Here is an 18,531-nt window from a genome sequence, read left to right as displayed (position 1 = left end):
GCTGTCGAAAGGGGCCCGCCTGCAGGGACGGGGACGGACACACACACAAGCAAGCAAGCAAGCAAGCAAGCAAGCAAGCCACGCCTGCCTCCCTGGGAAAAGGCTGAAAAACCTAAGTTTTTTGGAGGGAAAACGCACGGGAGCCGAAAAGGGGGCCGGCCTGCTTGCCCAGAGAGTCGAGACGCGGGAAAGCGCACAGAGGGAGCACGGGAACCGAGAGGGCGAGAGAGAGACAGAACACAGAGACACACAGATGGACGAGGGACGAGGGACGAGACCCGAGAAGAAGGAGCTCCAGTCCACTCCGCTTGCTTGCTCGCTCGCTCGCTCGCTCGCTCGCTCGCTCGCTAGCTAGCTAGCTAGCTACCTACCTACGTCTGTCTTTTCACCGCTGAGAGAAGGTGGTGCACCGCTCCCGGAGGCGCTGCAATACCGGGCCGATGCGTGGAGAGGACGGAGCAAGCTCCTGATCCAGCTCCCTGTTCCAAAAATCCGTTTAATATGTGGTCCCCCGATGGGGGACGTATCAGATATTAAACTGATAAGAACAGATACTACACTTGATCTTAGCCAAAAGGCCGAGAAGCGATGCCCACAAAGGCGCGGACCGACGCGCGGGCGTTCCGCTGGCGCACAGTGGCGCAGGCCGACTCCTCTGGAGCCCGGGACCCGCGCAGCCGCCGGCCTCCCTGCAGCCAGAGGCCTGCCGCGGGACTCTGCTCCCCCTCTCTCTTGCCTGCCCGCCTGCCTTCCTGCCAGTCCCGGGCGGGGGCCCTGCTCTTTGATCTTCTGTCAACGGCCCGACAACGACCGCAGCCGCAGGGGGCGCCAGCCGCCCGGCCTCCTTAGCTTAGGCCCCTCCCACCGGCAGCAGCTGCGCCCAACCGGCTGCAAGCGAAAGCCGAGCGCCAGCACCTGCGGGCAGAGGCAAGGGGCAGCTCTCTCTCGGGAGGGAGGGACGGGGACGCGCGCGCGCGCGCACACACGCCTGCCTGCCTGCCTGCCGAAAAAAAAGAAAGAAAAGGTGGATATACTAAGTTTTTGGGAGGGAAAACGCCCAGCTGTCGAAAGGGGCCCGCCTGCAGGGACGGGGACGGACACACACACAAGCAAGCAAGCAAGCAAGCAAGCAAGCAAGCCACGCCTGCCTCCCTGGGAAAAGGCTGAAAAACCTAAGTTTTTTGGAGGGAAAACGCACGGGAGCCGAAAAGGGGGCCGGCCTGCTTGCCCAGAGAGTCGAGACGCGGGAAAGCGCACAGAGGGAGCACGGGAACCGAGAGGGCGAGAGAGAGACAGAACACAGAGACACACAGATGGACGAGGGACGAGGGACGAGACCCGAGAAGAAGGAGCTCCAGTCCACTCCGCTTGCTTGCTCGCTCGCTCGCTCGCTCGCTCGCTCGCTCGCTCGCTAGCTAGCTAGCTAGCTACCTACCTACGTCTGTCTTTTCACCGCTGAGAGAAGGTGGTGCACCGCTCCCGGAGGCGCTGCAATACCGGGCCGATGCGTGGAGAGGACGGAGCAAGCTCCTGATCCAGCTCCCTGTTCCAAAAATCCGTTTAATATGTGGTCCCCCGATGGGGGACGTATCAGATATTAAACTGATAAGAACAGATACTACACTTGATCTTAGCCAAAAGGCCGAGAAGCGATGCCCACAAAGGCGCGGACCGACGCGCGGGCGTTCCGCTGGCGCACAGTGGCGCAGGCCGACTCCTCTGGAGCCCGGGACCCGCGCAGCCGCCGGCCTCCCTGCAGCCAGAGGCCTGCCGCGGGACTCTGCTCCCCCTCTCTCTTGCCTGCCCGCCTGCCTTCCTGCCAGTCCCGGGCGGGGGCCCTGCTCTTTGATCTTCTGTCAACGGCCCGACAACGACCGCAGCCGCAGGGGGCGCCAGCCGCCCGGCCTCCTTAGCTTAGGCCCCTCCCACCGGCAGCAGCTGCGCCCAACCGGCTGCAAGCGAAAGCCGAGCGCCAGCACCTGCGGGCAGAGGCAAGGGGCAGCTCTCTCTCGGGAGGGAGGGACGGGGACGCGCGCGCGCGCGCACACACGCCTGCCTGCCTGCCTGCCGAAAAAAAAGAAAGAAAAGGTGGATATACTAAGTTTTTGGGAGGGAAAACGCCCAGCTGTCGAAAGGGGCCCGCCTGCAGGGACGGGGACGGACACACACACAAGCAAGCAAGCAAGCAAGCAAGCAAGCAAGCCACGCCTGCCTCCCTGGGAAAAGGCTGAAAAACCTAAGTTTTTTGGAGGGAAAACGCACGGGAGCCGAAAAGGGGGCCGGCCTGCTTGCCCAGAGAGTCGAGACGCGGGAAAGCGCACAGAGGGAGCACGGGAACCGAGAGGGCGAGAGAGAGACAGAACACAGAGACACACAGATGGACGAGGGACGAGGGACGAGACCCGAGAAGAAGGAGCTCCAGTCCACTCCGCTTGCTTGCTCGCTCGCTCGCTCGCTCGCTCGCTCGCTCGCTAGCTAGCTAGCTAGCTACCTACCTACGTCTGTCTTTTCACCGCTGAGAGAAGGTGGTGCACCGCTCCCGGAGGCGCTGCAATACCGGGCCGATGCGTGGAGAGGACGGAGCAAGCTCCTGATCCAGCTCCCTGTTCCAAAAATCCGTTTAATATGTGGTCCCCCGATGGGGGACGTATCAGATATTAAACTGATAAGAACAGATACTACACTTGATCTTAGCCAAAAGGCCGAGAAGCGATGCCCACAAAGGCGCGGACCGACGCGCGGGCGTTCCGCTGGCGCACAGTGGCGCAGGCCGACTCCTCTGGAGCCCGGGACCCGCGCAGCCGCCGGCCTCCCTGCAGCCAGAGGCCTGCCGCGGGACTCTGCTCCCCCTCTCTCTTGCCTGCCCGCCTGCCTTCCTGCCAGTCCCGGGCGGGGGCCCTGCTCTTTGATCTTCTGTCAACGGCCCGACAACGACCGCAGCCGCAGGGGGCGCCAGCCGCCCGGCCTCCTTAGCTTAGGCCCCTCCCACCGGCAGCAGCTGCGCCCAACCGGCTGCAAGCGAAAGCCGAGCGCCAGCACCTGCGGGCAGAGGCAAGGGGCAGCTCTCTCTCGGGAGGGAGGGACGGGGACGCGCGCGCGCGCGCACACACGCCTGCCTGCCTGCCTGCCGAAAAAAAAGAAAGAAAAGGTGGATATACTAAGTTTTTGGGAGGGAAAACGCCCAGCTGTCGAAAGGGGCCCGCCTGCAGGGACGGGGACGGACACACACACAAGCAAGCAAGCAAGCAAGCAAGCAAGCAAGCCACGCCTGCCTCCCTGGGAAAAGGCTGAAAAACCTAAGTTTTTTGGAGGGAAAACGCACGGGAGCCGAAAAGGGGGCCGGCCTGCTTGCCCAGAGAGTCGAGACGCGGGAAAGCGCACAGAGGGAGCACGGGAACCGAGAGGGCGAGAGAGAGACAGAACACAGAGACACACAGATGGACGAGGGACGAGGGACGAGACCCGAGAAGAAGGAGCTCCAGTCCACTCCGCTTGCTTGCTCGCTCGCTCGCTCGCTCGCTCGCTCGCTCGCTAGCTAGCTAGCTAGCTACCTACCTACGTCTGTCTTTTCACCGCTGAGAGAAGGTGGTGCACCGCTCCCGGAGGCGCTGCAATACCGGGCCGATGCGTGGAGAGGACGGAGCAAGCTCCTGATCCAGCTCCCTGTTCCAAAAATCCGTTTAATATGTGGTCCCCCGATGGGGGACGTATCAGATATTAAACTGATAAGAACAGATACTACACTTGATCTTAGCCAAAAGGCCGAGAAGCGATGCCCACAAAGGCGCGGACCGACGCGCGGGCGTTCCGCTGGCGCACAGTGGCGCAGGCCGACTCCTCTGGAGCCCGGGACCCGCGCAGCCGCCGGCCTCCCTGCAGCCAGAGGCCTGCCGCGGGACTCTGCTCCCCCTCTCTCTTGCCTGCCCGCCTGCCTTCCTGCCAGTCCCGGGCGGGGGCCCTGCTCTTTGATCTTCTGTCAACGGCCCGACAACGACCGCAGCCGCAGGGGGCGCCAGCCGCCCGGCCTCCTTAGCTTAGGCCCCTCCCACCGGCAGCAGCTGCGCCCAACCGGCTGCAAGCGAAAGCCGAGCGCCAGCACCTGCGGGCAGAGGCAAGGGGCAGCTCTCTCTCGGGAGGGAGGGACGGGGACGCGCGCGCGCGCGCACACACGCCTGCCTGCCTGCCTGCCGAAAAAAAAGAAAGAAAAGGTGGATATACTAAGTTTTTGGGAGGGAAAACGCCCAGCTGTCGAAAGGGGCCCGCCTGCAGGGACGGGGACGGACACACACACAAGCAAGCAAGCAAGCAAGCAAGCAAGCAAGCCACGCCTGCCTCCCTGGGAAAAGGCTGAAAAACCTAAGTTTTTTGGAGGGAAAACGCACGGGAGCCGAAAAGGGGGCCGGCCTGCTTGCCCAGAGAGTCGAGACGCGGGAAAGCGCACAGAGGGAGCACGGGAACCGAGAGGGCGAGAGAGAGACAGAACACAGAGACACACAGATGGACGAGGGACGAGGGACGAGACCCGAGAAGAAGGAGCTCCAGTCCACTCCGCTTGCTTGCTCGCTCGCTCGCTCGCTCGCTCGCTCGCTAGCTAGCTAGCTAGCTAGCTACCTACCTACGTCTGTCTTTTCACCGCTGAGAGAAGGTGGTGCACCGCTCCCGGAGGCGCTGCAATACCGGGCCGATGCGTGGAGAGGACGGAGCAAGCTCCTGATCCAGCTCCCTGTTCCAAAAATCCGTTTAATATGTGGTCCCCCGATGGGGGACGTATCAGATATTAAACTGATAAGAACAGATTTTTTTTATGTTTTATTAGAAATCAGTACAAAACAGTGCTTTTAAAAGTTTAAACTACCCACCACCTTTAACACCACGTGATCAAGTCCTTCCATCTCTCCCGAGCGGCAGCGAAGCCCCATCGGAAGACGTCCCATCTGATTCTCCGTGCCACGTCCTTTCTGACTCGTCTCAGGATTCCTGGGACCGATCTCTCCACGCCATGCTTGACCAACGTTGCCCTCGCTTCCCAAATGTACAGCTTGGTCAAGCTGATCAGGAGCCATAAAAGAAAAGCTGCGTTCCACTTCCGGGAACCGGCCACGCCCTTCATTACCACGTTTAGCGTCAAGAGGGACCCCAGGCCTACCTGTGCGTAGTGGTGCTGGCTGGACCTCCACACCCTCTGCACGAACCCGCACTCCCAAAAGACATGATTGACTGTTTCTTCCCCTGTGCAGCCGTGCCTCGGGCACTGGCTCTGTTTTGACAATCCATGCGAGTGCATGACGGCCCTGACCGCCATTCGACCCCACACACCAAGCCAGTTTAGATCTTTGAGCCTGTTATCCAGGCCCTTTGGTTGGGCCTGCTGCCAGATGTCCTTGGGCACACCCAGGAGCGCTGGCCTATCTGTTATCATGATTGTCCGATACATCAGTCTGTGGCTCAGCACTATCTCTCTGTCCCGTACCTCTGGGTGTGCCCTCAGCCACTGCACTGCGTGGCGGTAGTGCAGTGGGAGTCGCTCCGCCTTCGGGGTCACGTTCGTCCAGGCGGCCAGGTGTCGCATATTCGCCGCCAGCCAGAGGCTCACGAACCGGCCGCACAGGTGGGGCGGGTTGCCGTGCAGGATGACGCACAGGTTGGCGACAAAGATGCAGTCCAGCTTCACTGGGAAGTCCGGGATCCCTCTGCCTCCTTCCTCTACGGGTCTGCACATATCCGTTCGGCGGATGCGTTCATATGAGCGGCCCCAGACGAATGCGAAGATTGTCCTCACCAGCTCTCTTCTCTTTCTCACAGGTAGGGGGTACACTACCGCCAGGTGAAGTAACAAGGGCAGGATCTCCACCTTCAGCACCAGCGCCTTCCCTATCCACGTCAGGGATCGATGCTGCCAAAGGCCCAGCTTCTGCTTGGTCTTCCGGAACCTGGCCTCCCAGTTCAGTCCTGAGGGGTCCGAGGTGTGAAATAGGACCCCCAGGATTTTCACCGGGTCTGTTGTCTGCTTCAGTCCCCCGATGATCTCCGGTGCGTATGACCAGGTTCCAAAAAGCTTCACCAGGCTCTTGGCGCGATTCAGTTGGGCGCCGGTGCCTCTGGAGTAGGCCTCCACGATGTCCAACACTCTCCCCAGACTCCTGTCAGAGCTGAGGAAGAGTGTCACGTCGTCCGCGTAGGCCGCGATTTTTGCTTCCTGCCCTCCTCCACCTGGCACTTTGATTCCTACCACACCGGGATCCTTCCGTAACTGGTCCAGTAGGAGTTCCAAGAAGATGACGTACAGCAGGGGTGAGAGTGGACAGCCCTGTCGCACACCACACTTTACCGAAATCCTCCTCCCTACTGCTCCGTTGACGCTTACCCGGGATGTAGCACCATTGTAAAGTACCTCTATCCACCTGACGAAATCGTCAGGCAGTCCTTTCTTTCTCAGGAGCGCCCACAGGATCCCGTGGTGGACCCGGTCGAACGCCTTTGCCTGGTCTAAACTCACCAGCATGAGCGGCAGGCCTCTGTCCTCAACCCAGGCGATGGTGTCCCGGATCAGCTGCAGGGTCCAGCTGATCTTCCGGCCTGCCACGCCACATGTCTGGTCTGCTCCGACCAGCGCCGGCATTACCGTTCTCAGGCGGCCGCCCAGCACCCTGGCCAAGATCTTATAGTCTGTGCACAGGAGCTGGATCGGCCTCCAGTTTCCCAGGTCCGCCTTGTCTCCTCCCTTGAAGATCAGAGAAACGACGCCGGTCTTCATCGAGAGGCCCAGTTCATTGCTGTCCAGGGCCTCATTGAAAACCTTCACCAGAAAAGGCTCCAGTTGGTCCCAGAAGGTACAGTAGAATTCCGCTGGTAGGCCATCGACACCGGGGACGGTGCCCTTCTTCAATCCAAGCAATGCTGTTTTTATTTCCGCCCCCGTCACGGGCCCGACCAGCGAGGCAGAGTCGTCCACCACCTTCTCCACACCTTCCAGGAGCCTCTCCTTGATGCTGGCGTCGATCTCCTTCTCCTGAAACAAGGCTGCATAGAACCCTGTGGCACACTCCAACATCCCGGGTAAGTCCGTGGCTGCAGTCCCATCCTCGCGCCGTATGCTCTCGAAACAGCTGCGCTCCTGCTGTCTTTTCACGGCGCTGAAGAACTGGGGTGAGCATTGTTCTTCTCCCTCTCTCCAAACTCCCCTCAGTCTGAAAAGATAGTTTTTTGCTCTCTGCAGCCACGTGTCTCTTAGCAGGCTCCTGATGTTTGCGATCTTCTCGCCACTGTAAGCACCCCCCTGGTTCAGCTGCTCGTACAGTGCTTCTAGCTCTTCTTGGAGCTGGGCGCACTGGCGTTCCTCCAGACTCCGCCGGATCCAGCAGTATCGCCTGGTGACCGTTGCGAGAGTCTGCTTGCACGATTCCCACCAGTGCACCGCAGAGCTAAAGAGCTCCCTTCTCTTCACGAGGTCTTTCAGCACTGTTCCGATCTTCCTTCGGTATCTCTCCTCTCGTAAGACTTGTTTATTCAGCTTCCAGTATCCAGCCTGGAAGCGCGGGTCCTCAACACCGAAGGAGACCGCGAGCAGCCGATGGTCCGAGAACCAGGTAGGGGTCACTTGCCTGCTTAGCGTTGTCCACTTCACAGTAGAGAGGATGTAGTCGAGACGTCTAAAACTCCCTCTTCCGTTGTCCCAAGTGTGGTGTGCAACGTTTTGGAACCCGTCTTGAAGTCTGTAATCCTTAATCAAGGACCTCAACAGATGAACTCCCTGGCCGTGCGAGTCTCCTAGGTCGATGTTGAAGTCGCCGCCCACAATCAGCTCTCTGTTGGTATACAGCACGGGCTCCAGGTCTTTCAAAAAGGAGCCCTGCTGCCTTCTGTCTGCTGGGGCGTACACGTTGACTACCCTAATCTTCACACCCTTCCAGGTTCCGTCCACCACCAGCAGACGTCCAGGAATCACCGAGCTGACTGTTTGGGCGGCGAACCCTGGCGAGCCGCACAGGATGCCCACACCAGAGGAGTTCACCCCTCCGACGCTCCACCACGAGGGACCCCTCCTCCACTCCCTCCGAAGGGTCCTCACGTCGTTGAGGTCCTTGAGGTGGACTTCCTGCAAAAAAATCAAGTCCAAGTTCCTTCTAGACAGGTAAGAAAAAACCGCCACTCTTTTGTCCTGCTTTCTCAGACCCCTTACGTTAGCCGTTGCTACCGTAAGGGTCATGGCGGTTCTCGAGGGGGGCTGTCACTCTCCATTCCTTCCAGGCGGCTGAAATCGGGGGAACTCGCCGTCCCTGCTGTACTCACCGAACTCTCATCCCCGGTGTCCATAAACTGGACATCCTGCGGGCTGTCCACGAGCCCTTGCTCCGGAGTAGGTGTTGCCGGCTGGCAGGTGATTAAGGGGCTGCCTTCCTCGTTCATGTCTTGTGCCACCGAAAAGACGCTCCGTGTTACCACTTCTCCCTGCCCTGGTGGGAGAGAGTCCGAGGAGCTTTCGGCTTCTGAATCACTCAGGCCCGACAAGCATCCCTCTTCCTCATCCATCCCTTCCGAGTCTGCCAGATCTCCTGGGTCTTCTTCCTGGCCTTCCTCCTCAGCCGTCCTCTTCTTCTTCTCTTGTGTCTCCTGCTGGCGCTTTTCCGCCCTCTGTCTCTTCGACCTCCTCTTCTTCCCCGCGCCCTGCAGGGTCACCATCCCCTCCTCCTCGGCTGGTGCTGGAGCTGGCGCTGCAGTTCTCCCCCCCCCCTTCAGGGGGCGCCCTCGTCTTACCACCTCCACCCAAGTTCCGGCCCCTCCGTCTGCTCCCCGCGATGTTCCCGCCTGTTCGCCATCTGATCCCTGCTGGTCGACATCCGATCCCCACGATGTTCCGGGTCGCTCGCCGTCCTCTTCTGCCGGGCGCTCCTCCTTCTCTTGTTCCTTCTCCGGTTGTCTTCCCCCCTTCTTCGGTCCCTTACGGGCCCCGCTACCCGCCGGCTGGTTTTCCCCCTCGCTCTTTTCGTCTTCCTGCTGCATCCACTCCTTTACTGCCCTGTCTATTTCCTTGCCCCTCTTCTCACACTGCCGGAATAGGTGCCCCGATTCCCCACACAGGGAGCACTCCTTTACCGGGCAACTTCGTGTGTCATGCCCCGATCGGTTGCACTTTCTGCACTTTTCTGCGTCGCACGCCCCCTCTCGGTGCCCGAAGGCCCGGCACTTTCTACAAAATTCCGGCTGATCCCAGTAGTATAAGTACCCCCTACCTCCTCCAATTGAGAAAGTGGCTGGTGGGTGGGTAAGTCCGTCCGGTGTTCCGTTGTCCCCCCGCCGTAACTCCACCAGGTACCGACGCTTCCCTGTCCACACAGTACGCGTGTCGCTGAGCACTGATGGTCCCACCAACACCTCCGCGTATCTGCGTAGGAAAGTCGTCACGTCGGCGTCTGAAACGAACGGGTCGAACATATGTAAGACCACCCACCTCTTGCTGTCGCACTGTAATCCGCCGCATTCATAATCCCGCAATCCGCCGTCCTTGATGAGCTTTGTGCACTTCCCCACCACTCTCTTGTGGATATCCGCGCTCATAAACGTGGCATCAATAAACTTCTGTGGCCGGTTCCCTTGCACACACTTAATTTCCGGTACCTTCAGCCCCAAAGCTCCGAACAGAATCTCGTCTTCAAATTGCTCCCTTCCAGGTGGCACCGTCTCCGGCTTCCAATGGAAGCGGACAGTCCACTTAACGCTGGGGTCCATCCCAGCCCTCCTCGCCTCTCCAGGCTCCGCAGCCATGGTTGAAGCAGCCTTTCGGCTGCAAACAGCCCCCACGAGAGCCTGGTGCAAAAACAAAAGTACCGACGTCCAAGGGTCCAAAAAACGTTGTCCAAAAGGCAGTCCGGGTTCCAGTTCCAAAAAGGCAATCCAAAGGCGTATCCTCTCGGGTGTTGTCCTCTCGCTCGTTTCTCCCTCGACCTCTGACCTTAGCCAAAAGGCCGAGAAGCGATGCCCACAAAGGCGCGGACCGACGCGCGGGCGTTCCGCTGGCGCACAGTGGCGCAGGCCGACTCCTCTGGAGCCCGGGACCCGCGCAGCCGCCGGCCTCCCTGCAGCCAGAGGCCTGCCGCGGGACTCTGCTCCCCCTCTCTCTTGCCTGCCCGCCTGCCTTCCTGCCAGTCCCGGGCGGGGGCCCTGCTCTTTGATCTTCTGTCAACGGCCCGACAACGACCGCAGCCGCAGGGGGCGCCAGCCGCCCGGCCTCCTTAGCTTAGGCCCCTCCCACCGGCAGCAGCTGCGCCCAACCGGCTGCAAGCGAAAGCCGAGCGCCAGCACCTGCGGGCAGAGGCAAGGGGCAGCTCTCTCTCGGGAGGGAGGGACGGGGACGCGCGCGCGCGCGCACACACGCCTGCCTGCCTGCCTGCCGAAAAAAAAGAAAGAAAAGGTGGATATACTAAGTTTTTGGGAGGGAAAACGCCCAGCTGTCGAAAGGGGCCCGCCTGCAGGGACGGGGACGGACACACACACAAGCAAGCAAGCAAGCAAGCAAGCAAGCAAGCCACGCCTGCCTCCCTGGGAAAAGGCTGAAAAACCTAAGTTTTTTGGAGGGAAAACGCACGGGAGCCGAAAAGGGGGCCGGCCTGCTTGCCCAGAGAGTCGAGACGCGGGAAAGCGCACAGAGGGAGCACGGGAACCGAGAGGGCGAGAGAGAGACAGAACACAGAGACACACAGATGGACGAGGGACGAGGGACGAGACCCGAGAAGAAGGAGCTCCAGTCCACTCCGCTTGCTTGCTCGCTCGCTCGCTCGCTCGCTCGCTCGCTAGCTAGCTAGCTAGCTAGCTACCTACCTACGTCTGTCTTTTCACCGCTGAGAGAAGGTGGTGCACCGCTCCCGGAGGCGCTGCAATACCGGGCCGATGCGTGGAGAGGACGGAGCAAGCTCCTGATCCAGCTCCCTGTTCCAAAAATCCGTTTAATATGTGGTCCCCCGATGGGGGACGTATCAGATATTAAACTGATAAGAACAGATACTACACTTGATCTTAGCCAAAAGGCCGAGAAGCGATGCCCACAAAGGCGCGGACCGACGCGCGGGCGTTCCGCTGGCGCACAGTGGCGCAGGCCGACTCCTCTGGAGCCCGGGACCCGCGCAGCCGCCGGCCTCCCTGCAGCCAGAGGCCTGCCGCGGGACTCTGCTCCCCCTCTCTCTTGCCTGCCCGCCTGCCTTCCTGCCAGTCCCGGGCGGGGGCCCTGCTCTTTGATCTTCTGTCAACGGCCCGACAACGACCGCAGCCGCAGGGGGCGCCAGCCGCCCGGCCTCCTTAGCTTAGGCCCCTCCCACCGGCAGCAGCTGCGCCCAACCGGCTGCAAGCGAAAGCCGAGCGCCAGCACCTGCGGGCAGAGGCAAGGGGCAGCTCTCTCTCGGGAGGGAGGGACGGGGACGCGCGCGCGCGCGCACACACGCCTGCCTGCCTGCCTGCCGAAAAAAAAGAAAGAAAAGGTGGATATACTAAGTTTTTGGGAGGGAAAACGCCCAGCTGTCGAAAGGGGCCCGCCTGCAGGGACGGGGACGGACACACACACAAGCAAGCAAGCAAGCAAGCAAGCAAGCAAGCCACGCCTGCCTCCCTGGGAAAAGGCTGAAAAACCTAAGTTTTTTGGAGGGAAAACGCACGGGAGCCGAAAAGGGGGCCGGCCTGCTTGCCCAGAGAGTCGAGACGCGGGAAAGCGCACAGAGGGAGCACGGGAACCGAGAGGGCGAGAGAGAGACAGAACACAGAGACACACAGATGGACGAGGGACGAGGGACGAGACCCGAGAAGAAGGAGCTCCAGTCCACTCCGCTTGCTTGCTCGCTCGCTCGCTCGCTCGCTCGCTCGCTCGCTAGCTAGCTAGCTAGCTACCTACCTACGTCTGTCTTTTCACCGCTGAGAGAAGGTGGTGCACCGCTCCCGGAGGCGCTGCAATACCGGGCCGATGCGTGGAGAGGACGGAGCAAGCTCCTGATCCAGCTCCCTGTTCCAAAAATCCGTTTAATATGTGGTCCCCCGATGGGGGACGTATCAGATATTAAACTGATAAGAACAGATTTTTTTTTTTTTTTTTTTTTTATTGCAAAATTACAAAAGAAATTCCAAAAACTCCAAAGAACAAAACACAATCCCAAATACACAATAGTCACAATAACAACCAAAATCATCTCAACCCATAATTCTGTTAAACACAAAAATCCATTCAATAGTCGACTAACAAAAACTTCTAAATACTAACAGCCCTTCCCACCCAATTCTCAACAAATAATTACACAGCAAAATCAATACACAGCAAAATCTGTACATCCCCATTACATAGCTCAGAACCTCAATTATTACCATAATCCCACCCATTATGCAAATTAAACCAAAAACCCCTTTCCCAAATTTACAATTCATTCATTTTCCACAATCCTTGAATTAACTCCCAGCACCACCCGTCACAAACTAGTCCCCTCCCAAACCACCAATTACATAAACCCACCTTTCAAACAAGTCAAACACATACAAAAATTCAAACAATCCAAAATTCATATAAGAAACAAAACAATTTCTTGTTATACTAATACAAATCCCATTCAATTAATAACAAAAACAATACACAGCAAAAACAAAGTCACAGTTCATTTTAATTCAACAATTTCTAAACACCCCACCAAAAACCCCACAACCCACTTTGCCCTTCCCATAATCCCACCCCTTATGCAAATGCAACCCTGATCTCTGAAAGACTATTAACTTGATTCTCCTTCATCTCTTCCCCTTCTTTTTCCCTTTTTTCCTAACCGTCTGCCCCACCCTTACTTCCCCCTTCACATTCCCTCCTTCCTTCAAATCTACAGTCCAATCTGGTTCTAGGTCCCTAACATCACCTTCCACCCAACGATACTTAGGTTTACTCGAACCCTTATCAGCACTCGACACATCACTTACCGCATTCTCCGCCACATTCGTTCTGCTATCAATCCCAGTCAACCTCTCTTCCACACATACATTCTCTTCCTCCTTCAAATCTACAGTCAAATCTAGTTCTAAATCCCTAACATCACCCTCCACCCAACGAAACCCATTTACAAAACCCTCCCTACGCACTACCACATCTTCAGAAACAGAAATTCCTCCTTCCACTTCACTCTCTTCTTTCCCAACACCCCCCACATTCCTACCCACATCATTTGTATCAACTCTCTTCTTCACATTTTTCATACAATACCGATGACCATGTCCAGGCTCATCACACAGATAACACTTTTTCTCCTGATCACAATTCCTGGCCACATGACCCAACTTCCCACACCGTTTACAAATCACTGGCTCACACTGTGCAGCAAAATGACCACGTTCTCCACATAACATGCAAGCGAGGGGCTGCCCAGAATACACCAGGTAACCCCTGTGAGTCCCGATCTCGAAGAAAGCAGGGGGATGTATCACCCCCTCCTCCGCCGTGTTCCCCAGTCGCAGTCTCATCAGATACGTCCGCTTCCCGTTCCACACGCCATCAGGATCCAAGTGCCTCCTCCCTGCTCCTTGCAGATCCACAAACTGCTGTAAAAAAGACACAATATCCTCCTCCGGAACAAATGAGTCGAAAACATGCACCATCATTACTGTAAGCTCTCCAGCAAACATTGGCTCAACACGAAAAGACTTAACAGGATCTTCATTTTTCCTCTCCTGAACTTTTCTCCATACTTCAAAACACAAGGCTTCTGTTGCAAGAGTTAGTTCAAACACTCCCCGAGCACAATAATCCTGGAGACAAAATACGTCTGCCAATTCAACACCCAAACATTGAATCAAAACCAAATTCTTGAACTTATCTCTGTCCCAAAAAGCAGGTCCATCGCGGCTCCTCAACGAGAAACAAAGGGAGTTCTTCCTCCGCTCCTTCCTCGCCCAGGGATGCCCAGCCATCGCTCCAGCAATGCTCCTCAGCTCTCCTTCCGAAACCTCCAGGCAAGCAAAACGCCGTCGTCCAGCACCGACCACCGCCTCAGCAAACTCCTCGTCCACACCGCTCCGGTCTTCCAGGTTCCACCATCAGCAATCCATTCCTTCCGGTCCGTCCGATCCTCCCCTCGCCTTCCCGACCCCCTGGACTAAGATCTTGGAACTGCGGTCAGGCCACTTGAACCTTGATCTTAGCCAAAAGGCCGAGAAGCGATGCCCACAAAGGCGCGGACCGACGCGCGGGCGTTCCGCTGGCGCACAGTGGCGCAGGCCGACTCCTCTGGAGCCCGGGACCCGCGCAGCCGCCGGCCTCCCTGCAGCCAGAGGCCTGCCGCGGGACTCTGCTCCCCCTCTCTCTTGCCTGCCCGCCTGCCTTCCTGCCAGTCCCGGGCGGGGGCCCTGCTCTTTGATCTTCTGTCAACGGCCCGACAACGACCGCAGCCGCAGGGGGCGCCAGCCGCCCGGCCTCCTTAGCTTAGGCCCCTCCCACCGGCAGCAGCTGCGCCCAACCGGCTGCAAGCGAAAGCCGAGCGCCAGCACCTGCGGGCAGAGGCAAGGGGCAGCTCTCTCTCGGGAGGGAGGGACGGGGACGCGCGCGCGCGCGCACACACGCCTGCCTGCCTGCCTGCCGAAAAAAAAGAAAGAAAAGGTGGATATACTAAGTTTTTGGGAGGGAAAACGCCCAGCTGTCGAAAGGGGCCCGCCTGCAGGGACGGGGACGGACACACACACAAGCAAGCAAGCAAGCAAGCAAGCAAGCAAGCCACGCCTGCCTCCCTGGGAAAAGGCTGAAAAACCTAAGTTTTTTGGAGGGAAAACGCACGGGAGCCGAAAAGGGGGCCGGCCTGCTTGCCCAGAGAGTCGAGACGCGGGAAAGCGCACAGAGGGAGCACGGGAACCGAGAGGGCGAGAGAGAGACAGAACACAGAGACACACAGATGGACGAGGGACGAGGGACGAGACCCGAGAAGAAGGAGCTCCAGTCCACTCCGCTTGCTTGCTCGCTCGCTCGCTCGCTCGCTCGCTCGCTCGCTAGCTAGCTAGCTAGCTACCTACCTACGTCTGTCTTTTCACCGCTGAGAGAAGGTGGTGCACCGCTCCCGGAGGCGCTGCAATACCGGGCCGATGCGTGGAGAGGACGGAGCAAGCTCCTGATCCAGCTCCCTGTTCCAAAAATCCGTTTAATATGTGGTCCCCCGATGGGGGACGTATCAGATATTAAACTGATAAGAACAGATACTACACTTGATCTTAGCCAAAAGGCCGAGAAGCGATGCCCACAAAGGCGCGGACCGACGCGCGGGCGTTCCGCTGGCGCACAGTGGCGCAGGCCGACTCCTCTGGAGCCCGGGACCCGCGCAGCCGCCGGCCTCCCTGCAGCCAGAGGCCTGCCGCGGGACTCTGCTCCCCCTCTCTCTTGCCTGCCCGCCTGCCTTCCTGCCAGTCCCGGGCGGGGGCCCTGCTCTTTGATCTTCTGTCAACGGCCCGACAACGACCGCAGCCGCAGGGGGCGCCAGCCGCCCGGCCTCCTTAGCTTAGGCCCCTCCCACCGGCAGCAGCTGCGCCCAACCGGCTGCAAGCGAAAGCCGAGCGCCAGCACCTGCGGGCAGAGGCAAGGGGCAGCTCTCTCTCGGGAGGGAGGGACGGGGACGCGCGCGCGCGCGCACACACGCCTGCCTGCCTGCCTGCCGAAAAAAAAGAAAGAAAAGGTGGATATACTAAGTTTTTGGGAGGGAAAACGCCCAGCTGTCGAAAGGGGCCCGCCTGCAGGGACGGGGACGGACACACACACAAGCAAGCAAGCAAGCAAGCAAGCAAGCAAGCCACGCCTGCCTCCCTGGGAAAAGGCTGAAAAACCTAAGTTTTTTGGAGGGAAAACGCACGGGAGCCGAAAAGGGGGCCGGCCTGCTTGCCCAGAGAGTCGAGACGCGGGAAAGCGCACAGAGGGAGCACGGGAACCGAGAGGGCGAGAGAGAGACAGAACACAGAGACACACAGATGGACGAGGGACGAGGGACGAGACCCGAGAAGAAGGAGCTCCAGTCCACTCCGCTTGCTTGCTCGCTCGCTCGCTCGCTCGCTCGCTCGCTCGCTAGCTAGCTAGCTAGCTACCTACCTACGTCTGTCTTTTCACCGCTGAGAGAAGGTGGTGCACCGCTCCCGGAGGCGCTGCAATACCGGGCCGATGCGTGGAGAGGACGGAGCAAGCTCCTGATCCAGCTCCCTGTTCCAAAAATCCGTTTAATATGTGGTCCCCCGATGGGGGACGTATCAGATATTAAACTGATAAGAACAGATTTTTTTTTTTTTTTTTTATTTTATATAAAACTAATCAAAAATCAGAACTCACTCACACCTCACTCTCACAGCCCTACACCTAACTCAGTTCCCTAACACAAACAGTTCTTTCCATCTTTCTTTCGCCGCCGCAAACCCCCACTTTCGCACATCCCACTTCACTCTATTCCCTATATCATTCCTCACCTTCCACACCACAGCACCCACTGACCCATGCACACCATGCTTCACCAATTCATTCCTATCTTGCCACACATACGCCTTTACTAAACTAATCAGCAGCCACACCAAAAACCTCTCATTCTGTTTCCTCACACCCTTCACCCCTTTTAGCACCATTGAATAATTTAAACTTTCTGTCGTGAAAAAAGAAGACACCCAACGTGCACACTCCCCCCACACCTGTTGCACAAAATCACACTCCCAGAATGCATGCCTCACTGTCTCCTCCTTGTGGCACTGCTGCCGAGGACAACCCATCTGCCTTGTTAAGCCGTGTCTATATAGCTTTTCCCTCACGGCCAATCTGTCCCACACGCACAACCAGTTTAAATCACACAGCCTGTTATCCAGAGGCTTTGCCTGCGTCCTTATCCAGACTTCTCGGGGCACCCCCGGTACAGCAAGACTGCTATCCTGTCTCAGCGTCCAGTACATCAATCTGTGATCCAAAGAGATAAGGTCTTTCTTCACCATCGGGTGCACCTTCAGCCAGTGCACTGCATGCCTGTAGTGCAAAGGCAATTTCTCGGCCTTGGGCGTCAGGTTCGTCCAGTTCACCAGGTGTTTCATTGCATGGGAGAACCATAACCTAACAAAGAAAAAACAAAGGTGCGCCGGATCTCCGCGCAACATCACACAGAGGCTGGCAACAAAAATACAGTCCAGTTTTAAGGGGATATCCGGGACTCCTCTTCCCCCCTCTTCCACCGGCCTATACATATCCGATCGTCTTATATATTCATACCTGCCGCCCCACACAAAGGTGAACACGGCACGAACCAGCTCTTTGCGCATTCTAGCCGGCAGGGGGTAAACCACCGCCAGATGGATCAGCAAAGGCATGATCTCCGCCTTTAACACGACCACCTTCCCGAGGAAGGACAGGGATCTGTTTCGCCAAAGCCCCAACTTCTGAGTCACCTTCTTCATCTTGGCCACCCAATTAAGGCGGGCAGCTTCTTCGAGGTGAAACAGTACTCCCAGGATCTTAATGGGTTCCTGCACCACCGTCAGACCCCCAACCGTGTCGCTCCTGCTTCTCCAAGTACCCCAGTACTTGATTGAGCTCTTATTCCTATTCAGCGTGGCTCCCAAACCTTCTTCAAATTCCTGTGCTATACTAAGCACCCTGGCCAAGCTGGAATCTGAGCTTAGAAACAGAGTGATATCGTCAGCGTAGGCGATCACCTTTACCTGCCTCCCTTTGCTTCCTGGAACTATAACTCCTTCTACTCGTTGGTCCATCCTTATACGCTCCAGAAACGGCTCTATATAAAGGACATAGAGCAAGGGAGACAGAGGGCACCCCTGCCGTACCCCACACGTCACCGGGAGTCCTCCTCCTACCCACCCGTTGATGCTGACGCGTGTCTCCACTGACCTATACAGAGTACGGATCCACTCGATGAACCGTGCACTCACCCCCATTCTCGCCAGGATCTCCCACAGAGCCCCGTGGTGGACCCTATCAAAAGCCTTGTTTTGATCCAGATTTACGAGTATCAAAGGCAGTCTTCGGTCACTCACCCATTCAGTGACGTCTCTTATCAGCTGCAGATTCCAATCCATCCGCCTTCCAGCCACTGCGCACGTCTGATCTTCCCGCACCAGGTACGCCATAATGCTCCTTAGCCTCCTGCTTAAAACTCTAGCCAGAATCTTATAGTCCGTGCACAATAGCTGTAGGGGTCTCCAATTATCCAGATTGGTCTTCTCACCCTTCTTTTTATAAATTAGGGTCAATATGCCCGTCTTCATTGTGGGGCTTAACTCGCCCAGTTCTAAAATCTCCTTAAAAACACCCAACAAAACAGGCTCCAACTGCTCCCAAAAAGCAATATAAAACTCCACAGGCAGACCGTCAACACCTGGCACAGTGCCCTTCCGCAACCCCAGCGTGGCCGCCTTTATCTCTTCGGATGTTAAAGGACAGTCCAGATCTTTTCCCTCCCAATTTCTGATACGCACCTGTGCCATCAGTCTTCTGCGCACCTGTTCGTCCACCTTCTTCTCAGTGAAAAGGTCCTTATAGTAGTCCGACGCGCACTCTATCAGGCC

General features: G+C 57.8%; 9 non-coding genes across 9 annotated transcripts; all 9 read right to left on the bottom strand.

The window, feature by feature from the left end:
- Positions 1 to 399: 399 nt before the first annotated feature.
- Positions 400 to 590, bottom strand: LOC148647290 (U2 spliceosomal RNA). The gene has a single exon (XR_015927328.1). It is a non-coding gene; the product is annotated as a U2 spliceosomal RNA (small nuclear RNA).
- Positions 591 to 1,463: 873 nt separating this feature from the next.
- On the bottom strand, positions 1,464 to 1,654 carry LOC148647289 (U2 spliceosomal RNA). The gene has a single exon (XR_015927327.1). It is a non-coding gene; the product is annotated as a U2 spliceosomal RNA (small nuclear RNA).
- Positions 1,655 to 2,523: 869 nt separating this feature from the next.
- Positions 2,524 to 2,714, bottom strand: LOC148647288 (U2 spliceosomal RNA). Its single transcript, XR_015927326.1, has one exon. It is a non-coding gene; the product is annotated as a U2 spliceosomal RNA (small nuclear RNA).
- Positions 2,715 to 3,583: 869 nt separating this feature from the next.
- LOC148647287 (U2 spliceosomal RNA) lies at positions 3,584 to 3,774 on the bottom strand. The gene has a single exon (XR_015927325.1). It is a non-coding gene; the product is annotated as a U2 spliceosomal RNA (small nuclear RNA).
- Positions 3,775 to 4,643: 869 nt separating this feature from the next.
- Positions 4,644 to 4,834, bottom strand: LOC148647286 (U2 spliceosomal RNA). The gene has a single exon (XR_015926980.1). It is a non-coding gene; the product is annotated as a U2 spliceosomal RNA (small nuclear RNA).
- Positions 4,835 to 10,843: 6,009 nt separating this feature from the next.
- Positions 10,844 to 11,034, bottom strand: LOC148647285 (U2 spliceosomal RNA). Its single transcript, XR_015927324.1, has one exon. It is a non-coding gene; the product is annotated as a U2 spliceosomal RNA (small nuclear RNA).
- Positions 11,035 to 11,903: 869 nt separating this feature from the next.
- On the bottom strand, positions 11,904 to 12,100 carry LOC148647284 (U2 spliceosomal RNA). The gene has a single exon (XR_015926924.1). It is a non-coding gene; the product is annotated as a U2 spliceosomal RNA (small nuclear RNA).
- A 2,937-nt stretch (positions 12,101 to 15,037) lies between these two features.
- Positions 15,038 to 15,228, bottom strand: LOC148647283 (U2 spliceosomal RNA). The gene has a single exon (XR_015927323.1). It is a non-coding gene; the product is annotated as a U2 spliceosomal RNA (small nuclear RNA).
- An 869-nt stretch (positions 15,229 to 16,097) lies between these two features.
- LOC148647282 (U2 spliceosomal RNA) lies at positions 16,098 to 16,286 on the bottom strand. Its single transcript, XR_015927007.1, has one exon. It is a non-coding gene; the product is annotated as a U2 spliceosomal RNA (small nuclear RNA).
- Between the last annotated feature and the right edge of the window lie 2,245 nt (positions 16,287 to 18,531).

The sequence above is a fragment of the Lepisosteus platostomus genome, chromosome 15 (genome assembly GCF_059453375.1).
Source record: "Lepisosteus platostomus isolate fLepPlt1 chromosome 15, fLepPlt1.hap1, whole genome shotgun sequence".
Lineage (NCBI taxonomy): Eukaryota > Metazoa > Chordata > Actinopteri > Semionotiformes > Lepisosteidae > Lepisosteus > Lepisosteus platostomus.
This window is presented reverse-complemented; position numbering and strand designations above follow the sequence as displayed.